This window comes from Brassica rapa, unplaced genomic scaffold (assembly GCF_000309985.2).
Source record: "Brassica rapa cultivar Chiifu-401-42 unplaced genomic scaffold, CAAS_Brap_v3.01 Scaffold0518, whole genome shotgun sequence".
NCBI classification, from domain to species: Eukaryota; Viridiplantae; Streptophyta; class Magnoliopsida; order Brassicales; family Brassicaceae; genus Brassica; species Brassica rapa.
The window spans coordinates 12,501-28,309 of NW_022610459.1; positions in this window are offsets into that span (position 1 = coordinate 12,501).

Below are 15,809 nucleotides of genomic sequence, written 5' to 3' on the forward strand. Positions count from 1 at the left end.
TCTCGTACCTCTTGGTCCTCTTACCTCTTGGTCCTCGTACCTCTTGATGTTCGTAACCCTTGGTCACTTACACCCTTTGGCAACTCACAACCTTTGGTAACTAGTGACCCTTGGTAACTCACAACCCTTTGTAACTCGTGACCCTTGGCAACTGGTGCCTTTTGGGACATGGCCAACCGTTTAGCCCAACCGCCCAGTACATGGTGCGATTTGAACCGACCGTCTAACCGACCAGTGTCTAGGTTAGCGGTTTGGTTATGACCGGCCTAGTCTAGGGACGTGTTCCTTGGACTGAACCAACACAACCCTTTGTGTATAATCAGAAAGAAGAGAAAGGACCGGATAGAAACAAGAAGAGGAAAAGGGGCTAGGTCTAATGAACCGACCTGAACCGCGGTGCGACCACAAGGACCGTCCGTTCGGTCTGATGCGGCCATAGCCCACCACGTACCTTCTGAACCGTGTCAGGGTTCTCCATGTTCTTCTCCTGCTCTCGGTCTCCCATACTTGATTGGAGGTTGCTTCATAAACGATCAGATCGCCGGAAATCTAACCACCACACAATCGGCCATGCTTTGGCCGGAAACTCTCTCTCCCTTTCTTTCTCTCTCTACGATTTCTCTGAGTATTTTACACGGACAGCCACGGAAGTCCTGTGTGTGCTGACGGACACACACAGACACACACGGACAGCCACGGACGTCCTGTGTGTGCTGAGGGACAGCCACTGACAGCCACAGACTTTCAGTGTGTGCTGGCAGACACCCACGGATGTCATGTGTGTACTGAACAGACAGCCCACGTGGGCCAAAATCACCCAAACAGTCCACGGGATGGGCCAGCGTGCTGAGTCCAAGGACCAACGTGCTGATATGTGTACTGTGGACAGCCAGGGATGTCTTGTGTGTGCTGACGGACACATACGGACACACACGGACAGCCACGGCATCATGGGTGTGCTGACGGACACACACGGACGTCCTGTGTGTGCTGACAGACACCCACGGACGTATTGTCTGTGCTGACAGACACATACGAACACATATAGACAGCCACAGACGTCGTGTGTGTGCTGACGGACAGCCACAGTGAGCCACAGACGTCCTGTGTGTGCTCGCGGACACCCACGGACGTCCTATGTGTACTGAACAGACAGCCCACGTGGGCCAAAATAACCCAAACAGTCCACGGGAAGGGCCAGCGTGCTGAGTCCATGGATCAACGTGCTGATATGTGTACTGATGGACAGACACGGACGTCCTGTGTGTGCTGACGGACACAGACGGACACACACGGACACACACAGAGAGCCAAGGACGTCATGTGTGTACTGGCGGACACCCACGGACGTCCTGTGTGTACTGACCAGACAGCCCATGTGGGCCAAAATCACCCGGACAGTCCACAGGAAGGGTCAGCGTGCTGAGTCCAAGGACCAACGTGCTGATATGTGTACTGATGGACAGCCACAGACGTCATGTGTGCTGACGGACACACAAGGCCACACACGGACAGCCACAGACGTCCTGTGTGTGCTGACGGACACACACATACGTCCTGTGTGTGCTGACAGACACCCACGGACGTCATGTGTGTACTGAACAGACTGCCCACCTGGGCCAAAATCACCCGAACAGTCCACGGGAGGGGCCAGCCTGCTGAGTCCAAGGACCAGCATGCTGATATGTGTAATGATGGACAGCCACGGACCTCCTGTGTGTGCTGACGGACAGCCACAGACAGCACAGACGTCCTGTGTGCTGGCGGACACCCACGGACGTCCTGTGTGTATTGAACAGATAGCCCACGTGGGCCAAAATCACCCAAAAAGTCAACCTGAAGGGCCAGCGTGCTGAGTCCAAGGACCAGCGTGCTGATATATGTACTGATGGACAGCCACAGACGTCCTGTGTGTGCTGACGGACAGCCACGGACGTCCTTTGTGTGCTGGCGGAAACCCACGGACGCCTTTGTGTACTGAACAGACAGCCCATGTCGCATCCCCGATCCTGAATAAGATCGTTGGGACGGCCATGGATCGAGGAAACGTGCCAGCCAGTCTTAGGTGTTGTAGTACCCACGACTGAGGTTCCCATCATCCGCAAAGGTCCTACCACAAGGTCCGGCTCAAGGGTTATAAGAGCTGGATTTGCCAAAGCTGTCCAGGAGTTGCTTGCACAGGAACAAACCGAATTCAAGCAACTATTGATCCAGGAGTTGTTTGACTTAAAGCTGGAAGACACCGGCGAACCATTAGAGGTTCCAGAGCCCTTCCATTCAAGCCAGTTCTCCTCCATCGGCCAGAATGAAGCCGGCCTGATCATTTCCACCTTCATACTCAATCCATCCAACCAAATTGCTTCCGGTTCAGAGATATAGCCGACCATCAGAAGGAGTAGTATGTGTTGTACTCTTTTTCCTTATCGGGTTTTGTCCCACTGGGTTTTCCCGAAAGGTTTTAATGTGGCAACATGCAAGCATACTATGAGTTCTGATCCAGACATCTCAAACCGCGACCGGTCTATTGTTTTTCTTTAATTTATTTCGGTTAAGACTTTGGCCATTTGTCTAGGCCTTTTTATCTTTTAAAGTCCATTGAGGAACACCTATTTAAACCTTTGTAGTTGCCAATTTTCGGCTAAGTCTTTTTATGAAATCGTTTTTGCTTTAGCAAAGAAACCCTAAGTCTTTCAGTTGTGTGAAACCATTGAGAGCAGCCGTCTGACATATCAAAGAACCGATCCATTGTTCTTTGTGGAGTCCTTCGATCCATTCCATTCCTTGTCCGAATCTCGAGAGAGACATACGTCCAGCAAGAGCCAGATCCATATCTATCCTTCCATCCGTCCTTGGCATCTTGTTGAGAGAGACACACGTCCAGCAACAGATTCCATCCGCCAAACTTCTCTTTTCTCTATCTTTTGTTCTAGATTTCATTCATCGATTCTATAAAACCCAAAAGAATCATATCTTGCTTATTTATCATTCATCCATTAGTATCTCGGTTTCTCTTCTTGTTTCTATTGAAAACTCATAAAAGTTCATATCTGTTTCAGGTACAATCCCAAACAAGAGACGACCCGGCCGGTACCGTCCATCCGAGCCAAGGCTGAACCGCGGAACGGCCATCCGACCGTCCGTCCGTCCGTCCAATCCGACCATCCGTCCTGTGCCTACAACATTTTGGTATCAGAGCTGAAGTTTCCTGTGAAACTCAGTTCTTTCTGAACCCTAGCCGTTGCACTTCAAAAAAAAAATATTTACTTTCCATATTTTGAAATTTTTGGATTGTTCTCCAAGTTTTCGATTTTTGCATTTAAAAAAAAAAAATCAAATAGTTTTGCTTTCCTTCCAAGCTTTCGAAAATCAAAAAAATATTCTCACTTTCCTTTTTCAATCTTGATTCGATTTTCATCTTTAAATTTTGCATTTACTCTTTGTCTTGGTCGATACTCTTGTATCCGACACAAGCCTCTATTTAAACCCTCTTGCCTTTGATCTTTTCTTTGAGTATCTTTTTCAGAAACTATGGGAGATGTAGGTCAAGACCAAGCGGCCATAAACGCTCAGCTCCTAGCTGACAATGAAGAGCTGAGAGCGAGTCTTAGGGCTATCACCGCCGAGCTTGCTCAGCTACGGCAGGGAGGCAGGCCCAACGGACCTCGACCACCCGGAAGGAATCAGCCGGATCCGCATGACACTGACTCGGACGCGGACAGTACTGATGATACGCGCAGTCAGGACGAGGAGAGGCCAACCGGGGAGGGAGGAGGAACGCGCGAGGACCCCGGGCCCAAGTAGGAGGAGGCCGCGACCATAGAGGAGGTCGAGACCGAGAGGAGGAAGAGCCATGGTTAGGAGGCAAGGCGCTTAAGCTTCTTCCCCCAACATTTGCCGGCAAGGTTGATCCGGATGCCTACATCGTGTGGAAAAAGCGCATGGAGTACATCTTCGACTATTACTAATATAGCAAGGCGAGGAAGGTTGCCCTAGCAGCAGCCCAGCTGACGGACAATGCTCTTTCATGGTGGGATCGAGACGTCGCCAAGTCCGGGCCAGTGTGGAGAGCGCGTAATTGGACCGAGATGCGGACCAAGCTTCGCGCGAGGTACATTCCATCTTACTACCAGCGTGATGTGCTAAAACGTTTTCGTAAACTTACGCAGGGAACTAAGACTGTGGAGGAATACTTTGAGGAGTTTGAGGCACTTAGGAATAAGCTTGAGACCGACGAGCCCGATGAGACGATGATGTCCCAATTCCTGGAAGGGCTGCAAGACCGCATTGCCCGCAAGGTGGAGAGACAACAGTATGAAGACTTCAACGACCTACTGCACTTTGCTACGCAAGCCGAGCAGCACATCAAGCGCAAGACGGCCAGCACCAGCCGCAGCAAGCCTGCATGGACTCAACCGGGCTCAAAGCAAGGCGACAAGGGCAAGGCGATTGAGATTGAGAGCTGATTCAAGACAAACCAGGCTGACTCGTCCAATGCATACAAACCGGAGCAGGGTAAGACTCAAGCCCAAACTTTGCGTACTCGTGACATCATTTGTTATAAGTGTCAGGGCAAGGGCCACTACGCCCGGGATTGTCCAAACAAACGAGTGATGGTCCTAAAGGGGGATGGCGAGTATGAATCCCAAGATGAGGCAGAGGCCGCGGCAGTGCTCTCTGATGAGGAAGTAACCGACTACCCGGAGACAGGCGAGCTGCTAGTGACCCGGAGAGCTCTTAGCACCCTCTTTGATCCAGAGACCATCCAACGGGAGAACATCTTTCACACAAGATGTAGTGTTGATCACAAGGTATGTAGCTTGATCATTGATGGCGGATCTTGTACTAACGTTGTAATGACCCTGCTCATAAGTAGAAAAGTCAAAGACCTTGACCTTAGTCGTGGTCGAAACGAGGAACGGTCATGGTCGAAAGACAGTTTTCTGCTGGTACGAGAAAATCGATAAAAACCAAGCAAGAGGAGATCGACGTTTTGAAACCGAAGAAGGAGAAGAATTGTCTAAGTAAATCAAGGAATGAGTTTTCTCATTTGAAGAAGAGGTTTAAAAGTTGTTGACATGGCAAAGAAAGTGAAGACGCGATGACATGGCGACCACCGATTGGATTCAGAGGAGTGACGGAGCGATACGCGTGGCAAGGAGTGACGGAGCGATACGCGTGGCAAACTCTCATTGGCTGGAAGAAGACTTGGCGACCAAGTTACGAAGCTTCTAGAAGATGAGACTTGGTGACCAAGCAACTGGAAAACTTGGGGAGAAAGGTAAAAACCTTCTGGAAGCAAGGTTACTTGCCACGGAAGTTTCGTAGTGGGACATGTGTCCATTTTTCCTCATGCATGTGTGCCATTTGTCCAGCCCAGCCTCAGTCCTCCATTTCTATAAATACCAGACCCCTCCCTTTCATTTTTCTCATTCAAAACCGTGAGAGCTTACCTTAGAGAGAGAGTGGTGAGTTAGAGAGAGAAACCGAGAAAAAGAGTGTTTTCGGGTAGTTTTTAGTTAGCGTTTTTGGGGAGATAGATAGGGGTGCTGGATAGTCTTTGACCAACGGGTCTTAAACGGAGACTCGGGGCATAGTTAATCGATTTTCTGCAGGGCCCCGGGGAAAGTGTGTGCTGCATGCATATGTTGGGGTCAAAAACGGTTACGACAGAATTACCACCCGAAAATCCTCGGAGATCGTATTTCCGAAAGAGTTAGTAAAAGAAGAGATGTAATTTTCGTAAAAATAACCTATATGAGGTTTTTACGAAGAATGATCCTTTGGGATTCAAACCAAACAAACCAAGCTCGGTCGCTACGTATACACGCCGTCCGGTCGCTACGTAGCAACCAAACCCGAGCCAAGCTCGGTCGCTACGTAGCGACCGAGCGACCGAGCGATCGTCCCGCTCGGTCGCTACGTAGCGACCGAGCTCGAGCCAAAGCTCGGTCGCTACGTAGCGACCGAGCGATCGTCCCACTCGGTCGCTACGTAGCGACCGAGCTCAATCCAAAGCTCGGTCGCTACGTAGCGACCGAGCACTCGTCTCACTCTGTCGCTACGTAGCGACCGGGCTCGAGCCAAAGTTCGGTCGCTGTGTAGCGATTGAACCTTTCCGAACATCGATACGACACCAGTCCATGCATTCTCGTCAAACCTTCGAATGCTATCTCCCGAAGACCGTAGCAAGCTCAGTCCATGTTTCCCGCTATTCTAATTCATCGATCAAACTTCGCGGATTAGAAACCGCGGAAAACTCGTAGTAAACGTGTCGAGTCGGAAGACGGCCCAAAGGGACCTAAAACACGATTCGAAGCCCATCCTACGATTTTCCTAACCAAAAGCCCGTAAACCACAGCATGGTTTACGCTTGGCCCACAAGGAAGGATAAATGTCAAGTTTCCGCGGATAAATACGGAAGTTTTGAAGATAATTGTGAAGATCGGGAAAAATGGCATATCTCCATTTTTATGCTATGACGGCTTAAGGGCAGAAGAGTAAAAGCGTAAACCGACCTTGGAGCTAGTATATAAGGAGTCCTAGGCGAGGAGCAAGGGAGAGGAGAACTTTTTCAGAGCAAACTTAGCACTTAGAGCAATTTAGGCAATTTTCCGTTTTTGTTATTTCGAGCTGCGACTCAATTAGGTTTAGCCGTCTTAGGGTTGCTAGAACTAGGAATCTCGCCGACAGCTCTCGAGCCCAGGCTTATACCTTGTTGTAACGCTCATACGCAGATTCGGAATAAGATCTACTTTGCTCTCTTTTCGATTTCTTATTTTTATCGTTGTTATTCTCGTGTTCTGATTGCTTGACGTGTGGTAATTAACAGATATCCGGGTCCTCTGGGAAATTAGGGTTTTCCTAGTTTCCTAATTTAAACGGAAATCGACAGTGTGAATTTCGGTTCCCACAGTTTGGCGCTAGAAGGAGGGGGACTTACGGATCAATCTAACCCGCAAAAGCCACACACAATCTGACATGTCAACCAACGACGCGGATAACGTGCAAACTCCTCTTAATGGAGGCAGCGGCACCGATCTCCACACTCCAGTAGCGGACGTATCCGCGGCCAACGCGCAAGCCAACGCCGCGACGCTCGAGAAGTTCAAAAAGATGTTCGCCACCTATGAGAAAAGGTCGGAAGAACAGGATAAGCTCGTGAATACCTTGACCAAACAGGTTGAAACCTTAACGGCAAGGACCCAAGCTATCCGTCCCCGCGGAACCACCAAAATCCGCGGGAAAAGGCTCGACTTCGCCACCCCACTCGATAGAACAGGACTCGCGCGGGAACGACCTTCCGGTCAAAACCCTAGCGAGAAATCTCCCGTCGAAAAGGGGAACCCTGAAAATCTTCCGCCCCCTGCAAAGGATTCGGAGGATAACGAAGCCGAACACATTGACCTGGATCCTAGCGATGTCTCCAACGACACCGACGAGGATGTCGACAGACATCCAAGAAGGACCAGAAGCCGATCCGCTCGGGAAGGCTCCCCGTTCGAAAAACCAATGACGGAAGAAGAAGAAGTCGCCTATTGGAACGAACAAGAGGAGCTGGCCGAAAGGCAAACCGAGCTCACTCGCAGTAAACGCCGACAGGTTCGGAAATCCACTGACGAGACATCGGATATCCGCGATCTTCGCGACTACATCACTAAGACTGCGGCAGAAGTGAGAGCCGTAAAGTCTCAAATCCATCATGCTACTAGTGCTGCCCCCGAGATCGATCGACTGCTGGAAGGAGCTCGAAAGACCCCCTTTACCAGTCGCATTTCGGACATGAGGGTGTCCGATCCGGGAAAGATCAAAGTACCGAAGTACGATGGTACGGCCGATCCAAAAGCGCACCTTCAGGCTTTCCACATCGCGATGGGAAGAGCAAGACTGAAGGACGGCGAAAAAGATGCCGGCTATTGCCGCCTGTTCGTCGAAAATCTCGAAGGAGCAGCGCTCGAATGGTTCGCACGCCTTCGTCGCAACACCATCGGGAGTTTTCGACAGCTCGCATCGGAATTCCTCAAACAGTACTCTGTATTCATAGACAGGGAAACCTCCGATGTTGACCTCTGGAGTCTCTCCCAGAGGGAAGACGAACCCCTCCGCGAATTTATCAGTCGGTTCAAGCTGATAATGTCTAGGGTCAGCGGGATAAGCGACAAAGTGGCCATCGACGCGCTGAGAAAGACGCTCTGGTACAAGTCGAAATTCAGAAAATGGATAACTCTCGACAAACCGCGAACGATCCAGGACGCCCTCCACAAAGCAACGGACTACATCATAGTCGAGGAAGAAACTAAAGTCTTATCGCAAAAACATAAGCCGGCAAGACCATCCTCGAAAGACGCAGATCCGAAGGGGAAAAAGAAGAACTCTCGTAACGACAAGTACGTCCATCACGAGGGGGAAGATCTCCAAGGGGCGCATAACTATGCGATCAGTTCGGATCAAGGCCGGACCACGGGCAACACATGGACTCGCAATCAAGGGTATGACGAAAACACCTTCTGCGAGTTCCACCAATCCCGAGGACACTCCACGACCAATTGCAAAGTCCTGGGAGCAAGACTGGCCGCGAAGCTACTCGCTGGAGAGCTTTCGGAAGTAACTAGCGTCAAGGATCTCATCCTCGATTCTGATCGGCCTCCAAAGACGGATAGAAATCCGCCCGCTGAAAAATCCCCTCAACGAAACCATCCTGGGGATAAACGCGGTAGGAGGCCGGATGACAAAGGGAACGATAACAATCGTCGCAGAGTCAATATGATCATCGGAGGATCACAATACTGCGGCGATACCGTGTCGGCCATCAACGCTTACCAACGGAAGGCAGAGTCAAGTGCAAATTGGCCTACATGGTCTCCTCCTCGAGACGGCCAAAGTTGCTCGATCACCTTCACGGAGGAAGAAGCCGGCGGTATCGACCAACCTCACTGCGACCCGCTCGTCATAGATCTCGTCATACGAGATTTAGAAGTCGGAAGGGTACTCGTCGACACGGGAAGCACGGTCAACGTAATCTTCCGCGACACTCTCAAGCGGATGAGTATCGAACTCGGAGAAGTAATTCCGACGCCAAAACCGCTCATGGGTTTTTCAGGCGAAGTGTCGATGACTCTCGGATCAATCCAATTGCCAGTCATGGCCAAAGAGATCACAAAAATCGTCGAATTCGCGGTAGTCGATCATCCCGCTATCTACAACGTAATCATGGGAACCCCATGGCTCAACGCCATGCAGGCAGTTCCATCAACCTACCACCTGGGTCTCAAGTTCCCAACGCCGAGCGGAGTCGCGGCCATCTGGGGATGCCAAAAACAGTCGCGACTATGCTTCCTCGCGGAGCATAAGTTAAGGCAAATCACGGCTTCCACAAACGGAAAACGCACGAAGATAGATCGATCTTCAGCCAAAAGCGCCCCCGGAGAAGACGAAGTAAAATCGTCTATCAACGCAAACGCATCGGACGTCGAGGCTCGACATAAATCCGAAGCCCACGCAACAACTCAACCGGAACATCCGGAAAATAGCGTCGACCCAGCCACGATCGACACGGTCAAGGCGGACATCGCGACATCTACCGCCGAGTAAGAACACTCGCGGCATGAAACAGAACTACGAGATGGCTTGATCCTCGAAAGGGGTACGTAGGCAGCTCGTCAAAAGACGAGTTCAGCTATCCCCCTCTCTAAAAAGGGGGGGGGGAGTGGGTGCGTATACTCGTATACTCCCACTTAAAAAAAATCTTCATTATTGTAATCGAGTTTTTAGAAACTTCAAAAACTTTTACTACAATATATGTTGTCCTTTCTTATCGAAAACGTTTACGCTTCAGTAAAACACAAAAGAAACTTTCAGGACACGCCTGAAAACGTTAAGACTCTTGTCTGCGGCCCCTTCCGGCCCAAAAATCGTAAAGATTATCATCTTTCAAAAATACACGCATAATCCTCGAAATAACTGCGAGACGTCGCAAAAGTTAAAATTCGAGGACAATGCTAACAAATTGTCCGAACGCGACCACCAAAAACCATACACCCCGTTCGTCGATTGGCCCCGACGAACACGCCAGCCGTCTTAAACAAACGCAATCCCATCACTCTTTTGATCTTTAAAAACGTCCAGCACAAGGACAAAAGCGCGCTACAAAAAAAATCCGAAATTTTGGTTTAGCACTTCCAGTTGATTCTGAGAAGATGCTCGATTCGTACCATACAAGTCATATAAGCCGAGAACATATCGCGGACTTTAAATCGGTGCGAGTCAGGAAGAAATCGCAACAGGAAAAACGATAGCCGGCTAGTCACCGCACAAACCTTAACCGAAAGTAAACCTAGGTCTTGCCCTAAACCCAACGCTCTGGTCTCAAACATCTCAAGGCATGATATCTAAAAGATACGAGATCATAAACCATGTCTCTCCGTTCGTATCTCAATGTTCTCGAAAATCGTAAAGATAAGTAAATTTTTACGAAAATCACGAACGAACCAACAGATTGAACGTCTAATCAGAACTACATACGAGACGACAACTCGTATTAACTTCAACCCTACTCAGGAAAACTCGAAACAAAACATTTATCATATAAATAAACCGCGTAAAGTGGCAAGGGATTCAAAGCCACAAACGGCCAGCCCCGGAAATACAAATACGGCCATCTAGGCCTAAACGAAATCCAAATTCAAAGGGCCACACTCGGCCGAAAACAAGGATAACTGATCCATCCCTCATGATCCAAAGTCAAAGTCCCCGGACAACGAAGCACCAAACGCATCCGCGGGACGATCCACTTCCTCGCCACCATCGTGAAAATCGGTCGGAACCTCCTCGGTATCAGGGGAAACCGGGATGGAATCCCAGAACCCTTGAATCCTCTCGTCAGTCGGAGGGATAAGCGCCTCAGCGTGGGCACGGTCAGTCATCCCACTCTTCATCAAGCTCATTTCCTCTTCAAACACATAGTCATCGGCTCGCGTCCTCCAAAGACTTCCGACCAAACCACGGCACTCGCGAAAGTCACCCACCGAGGTAAAGGCATTCTTGAGGTTCCCGTACTCAACCTGGAACTGAGATGCACGAGTCTTCATCACCTCGACGATTTCTCTTTTGCCTTTCCTCTCCGCTTTACGAACAGCCCGCGCATGATCACGAGTAAGCTGCGCCTCTCGCTCCAGCATCTCGCCTTGCACGCGAGCAAGATCCCGCTCCGCTTTCTCCGCCTTGAAGCGGTAGACCATGGCTTCTCTATGGCCCGCCTCAATGGCCGAGCCCAGCAAGCTCAGGCCCTGCAAAATCGATTGGCATGTTATAAATATATACATGGGACAATCACCAAAAAATTCTCAAAAAAAACTAACCCCATTGATGATGCGAGATCCTTCCGCAACGACTCTCGGCCTCGCCGATTCTTTCGTAGGAGGAGGAGCATCGAAACCCGATGGCAGCCCAGCAAAGAAATCATCGAAATCCGGAATAGGGGCCTCGCTCGAACCGCTCCCGTCGCCGTAAGCAAGGTTCGGATCCCATCCTGGAAGCATAGAGTCATCCATCGAAAACTCTATGTCGCCAAGATCGACATCTTTTCCCTCCCAAGAGCTCGACTCTGGCGCAGCTGTCGGAGCTTCGACGGGATTCTGGTGGTCGGGTTCGGAGTCGCTTCCCGTGTCCGCATCCAAAGCAGGACCGGGTTGCACGAATCTCATTGCCTTCTGAACCCTCTTCGGCGTAAAAGAAGTCCAGAAGAAGGGACCATTCCTGAGAAGATCCCTCACCGAAAAGATGTCCTCGGGGAACGGAGCAAAAGGGTTGATGAAGGGACGATCATTCGGCAACCTCCGGAACAATGGAATGCAACTCTCTTCGACGGATGCAGCGTCTATACGGACAAAGAAAAAGAACTTCTTCCACGAGTTGAAGTTCGAAATAAACTTCTTAACCACTGACATAAATTTCCGAGGGACCAACCTATGCTTATCCGTACCCCTGACAAGTTGAAGCTTCAAAAGCGCTTCATAATGATCGACGGAAAGGGAAAGGCCATGCTCGTAGCTTAGGATCAGAATCCCAATAAAGTGCTGAATGGCAACGGGTGTCAACTGACTAATCGCAACTTCGAAACGGTCCAACACTCGGACGAGAATTTCGGGTATGGGGAACCAGAGGCGACAACGCACTACGAACGCCTCATAACAAGTAAAGTAACCCTCCGGGGGGTTGTTAGCACATTCCCCGCGGCAGGGAACCTGAAACTCCACAGCATCCGGGATGTGGTAGAACGATCGCATCGTCGCGAGAAACTCGTCAGTAGTCCTACTAACCAATTGTTGATTGTGTTTGAGGCATGGGCTGAAGGGGGTCGTTGTTGTTTATTTTTGGAACTCACTGAGTATTTCCGATTACTCATCCCCTCTTCTACTATACAGGTAACCCGTAGGTAGAAAGCTTAGGGCGCAGCGGAACGGGAAGCGGCCGGTGTAGATTGGAAGTGGCATAAGCATAAGCGGACTATCTTTTGGAATGTATAATTACTTTCTTTTCATTTTGGCACTAGGCCGTGAGCTCAAACTCTGGTATTTTGTATTGTAATGTTTTGTAAAACGCTTTCTACCTATTATTAATAAAATGTATGTTTATATTCGTAGTTGTGTGTTAAATGATATTAGACCTTGTCCGGGTCGATACAACTCGATGATTGTGGTACGGGTTGTGAAGCCTTAGGCCATGACATCGAGGTCATAGCAAACTGGAACGGATTGGTCGAGAGTCTTGACTTGTTCTTGATTCTTGGTCGAACCGGTACGGTGAGCTATACTTGTGGCGCTCCCGGGACGTACCGGGTTAGTCCGGCCTGGTACGGTCCGGGGGTGTTACAAATGGTGGTATCAGAGCGTGTTTCCGATCATGCTCATAAACCGAAACATTTTTCAAATGTTTTTATCGAGTCAAAATGAGTCGCTTATGCCACATTAGGAAACCGGTCCGTTCCGCTTAGGGTTTTTAGGGAGTAGTTTTAGGATTAGTTCCTTGGGAATTTTTTTTCTTTAGGATTAACCCTTGAAACCGTGCAGATATCTAATCAAGGATCAGGAGCAGGCTAGTCGTTCGGAACGTCGGGTCAGGATGGGTCGAGGTATGCAAACTACCACAACTTCTGGCATGCTCCGAATTCAGCAAACCAGACTGGCGACAGTGGACCAAGGCCTATGGAAGGCGTTGAACGTGCTCACAGTGAGGAGAACGTATATCCTGTAGCGTGGCGATTATCAGTATCACCACCCGATTCTCAGCATGTGGAATCAGAACCATTTGTTGGACCACAGAGACCCCATTCATCTCATGCAAACTCGGAAGGATCTACATCAATTAGAATCAACTCAAGACCAGCAGAGCCGGCTACACCTACGCAAGCACCTGCACCAGCTCCAGCAGAAGGAAGTAGACCAGCAGATCCAACCTTATCTATGGTACATAACCTTTTGTCTAAAGTCTTAACCAACAAAGTTACCCCAAGTCCAGAAGCAAATCAACCTGAAACTCCACAACCAGACTTCCTGAAGTATGTTCTTACGATGAAGAACATGGGTACCTATAAGTTCGAAAGAGAAGCCGACACCTTCAAAGCAGATACATGGCTACGGTGTGTAGAGAAGAACTTCTCAACCACCAGGTGTCCATACGAGTACAAGAAAGACGTAGCTGTGCATTACTTGGAGAAAGACGCAATGTCTTGGTGGGAGAGTATCACACGAAGACAAGGAGTAGAAGACATGGATTGGGATGCATTCAAGCAAGAATTTCAGAGGAAGTATTTTCCTCCAGAAGCAAGAGACAGAATGGAGCAAGCATTTCTTCGATTGGAGCAAGGTGAAAGGAGTGTTAGGGAGTACGAATCAGAATTTCTCAAGCTCAGTCGATACATCTACTACGAGGACAGAGATGAAGCGGTGTTAGTTCGTAAGTTCTTACGAGGTCTTAAGCCAGAGATCGGGAGTTGTCTACAAGCCGTCAATTTTGTGAGTTTGTTCGAGTTAATAGAGAAAGCAGTCAACGTGGAGGAGATGGTAGCAGCTGAACGTGAACCAACCGTTGGATCAAACCCCAAACCTCAGAGCAGTCAGTCCAAGGATGATAAGTTGCGAACGAACCAGAAGAAAGGAAGAAAGGGTCAGTTCAAACTACATGGAAAGAACCCGAAGGCACAGGTGACATGCTACAATTGTGGTCAGTTGGGACATTACTCTCGTGAATGCACCAACTCAACGGCTGAGAAGACGGATTGGAAGGCATCGGTTACTTGCTACAGCTGTGGAGAGAAAGGTCATTTCGCCAACGAGTGTACTGTGAACCGTCCAGGACAGGGAAGAGGATCGTCTGCGCGTACCCAACCAAACCGACCGACCAGAGAACACCCAGCCGGGCATCCTGCCTCCGAAGGGAGAGTCTATGCCTTGGAGATGGAGGAAACTCCATCTAGTGCTTCAGGACCGTCGAGAGGTCCTGTGACAGGTTTGTTTGGGTGCTAACTCTCTTTTGCGTGTTTATTTCTGTGTAGAGTAGTTAGTAGTTTGTAGTTTGTTGTGTTAGCATTCTGGATGAATGCTAGTGTGTTGATCTTTGTTAGGATCATTGTTGGTTGGTGGAACCCCTGCTGTTGTTTTGTTTGATTCGGGAGCCATCCATAATTTTGTGAACCCAGTAGTAGCCTCTAGATTTGTAGGAACCCTTGTGACCCGTGATATTGATATCTCGGTGTTAACCCCTGGAGGCCAAACCTTGAAACCTTGAAAGCTGAAAAGGTGTTGTTGGATGTGTGAAAAGGTGTTGTTGGATGTGCCTATTGTGCTTTTACACGAAATCCTTTTAGCCAACCTAGTGGTCATGCCCTTAGAAGGTTTCGAGGTTATTTTAGGAATGGATTGGCTGTCAAGGCATCGGGCGTGGCTGGACTGTGCAAGAGGAAGAGTTTTCTTTGAAGACGACCATCGAGGAGTATTGGCGTATTATGGGATCAAGCCTAGCGTCTCAGCAACGTTCGTCACATTAATGAGAGCAGAGAGAGCCTTAGTGGACGGCGAGGTCTACTTGGTATCGCTTACGTACATCGGAGAGGAGACAGGAAAGGAATTGAGAATGGAAGACATTCCAGTGGTCCAAGAGTTTGAAGACGTGTTTCGGGCGTTAACGGAGTTACCACCACCTCGGAGTAACCCGTTCACCATCAACATAGAACTGAGCGCTGCACCTATCGCCAAGGCACCTTACCGCATGGCACCAGCAGAGTTAACAGAGCTCAAGAAGCAGTTGGAGGATTTACTAGACAAAGGTTTCATCAGACCGAGTTCTTCACCTTGGGGAGCTCCGGTTTTGTTTGTGAAGAAGAAGGATGGCAGCATGAGATTGTGCATCGACTACAGAGGAATCAACAATATCACGATCAAGGATAAGTACCCTTTACCTAGGATCGATGAATTGTTGGATCAACTAAGAGGAGCGAGTTTGTTCTCGAAGATAGATTTGGCTTCGGGATATCACCAAATTCTGATTGCAGAGAACGACGTAATGAAGACAGCATTCAACACTTGGTACGGCCAGTTTGAGTTCGTTGTAATGCCATTCGGGTTAGCCAACGCACCAGCAGTATTCATGAGGTTGATGAATGAAGTATTTCACGACTACCTCGACAAGTTCGTGATTGTGTTCATCGACGACATACTCATCTACTCACGGAGCGAGGAGGAGCACAAGGAGCATCTGAGGATGGTACTTGAGAGACTAAAAGACCGGAAGTTGTTTGCTAAGCTCAGCAAGTGTCG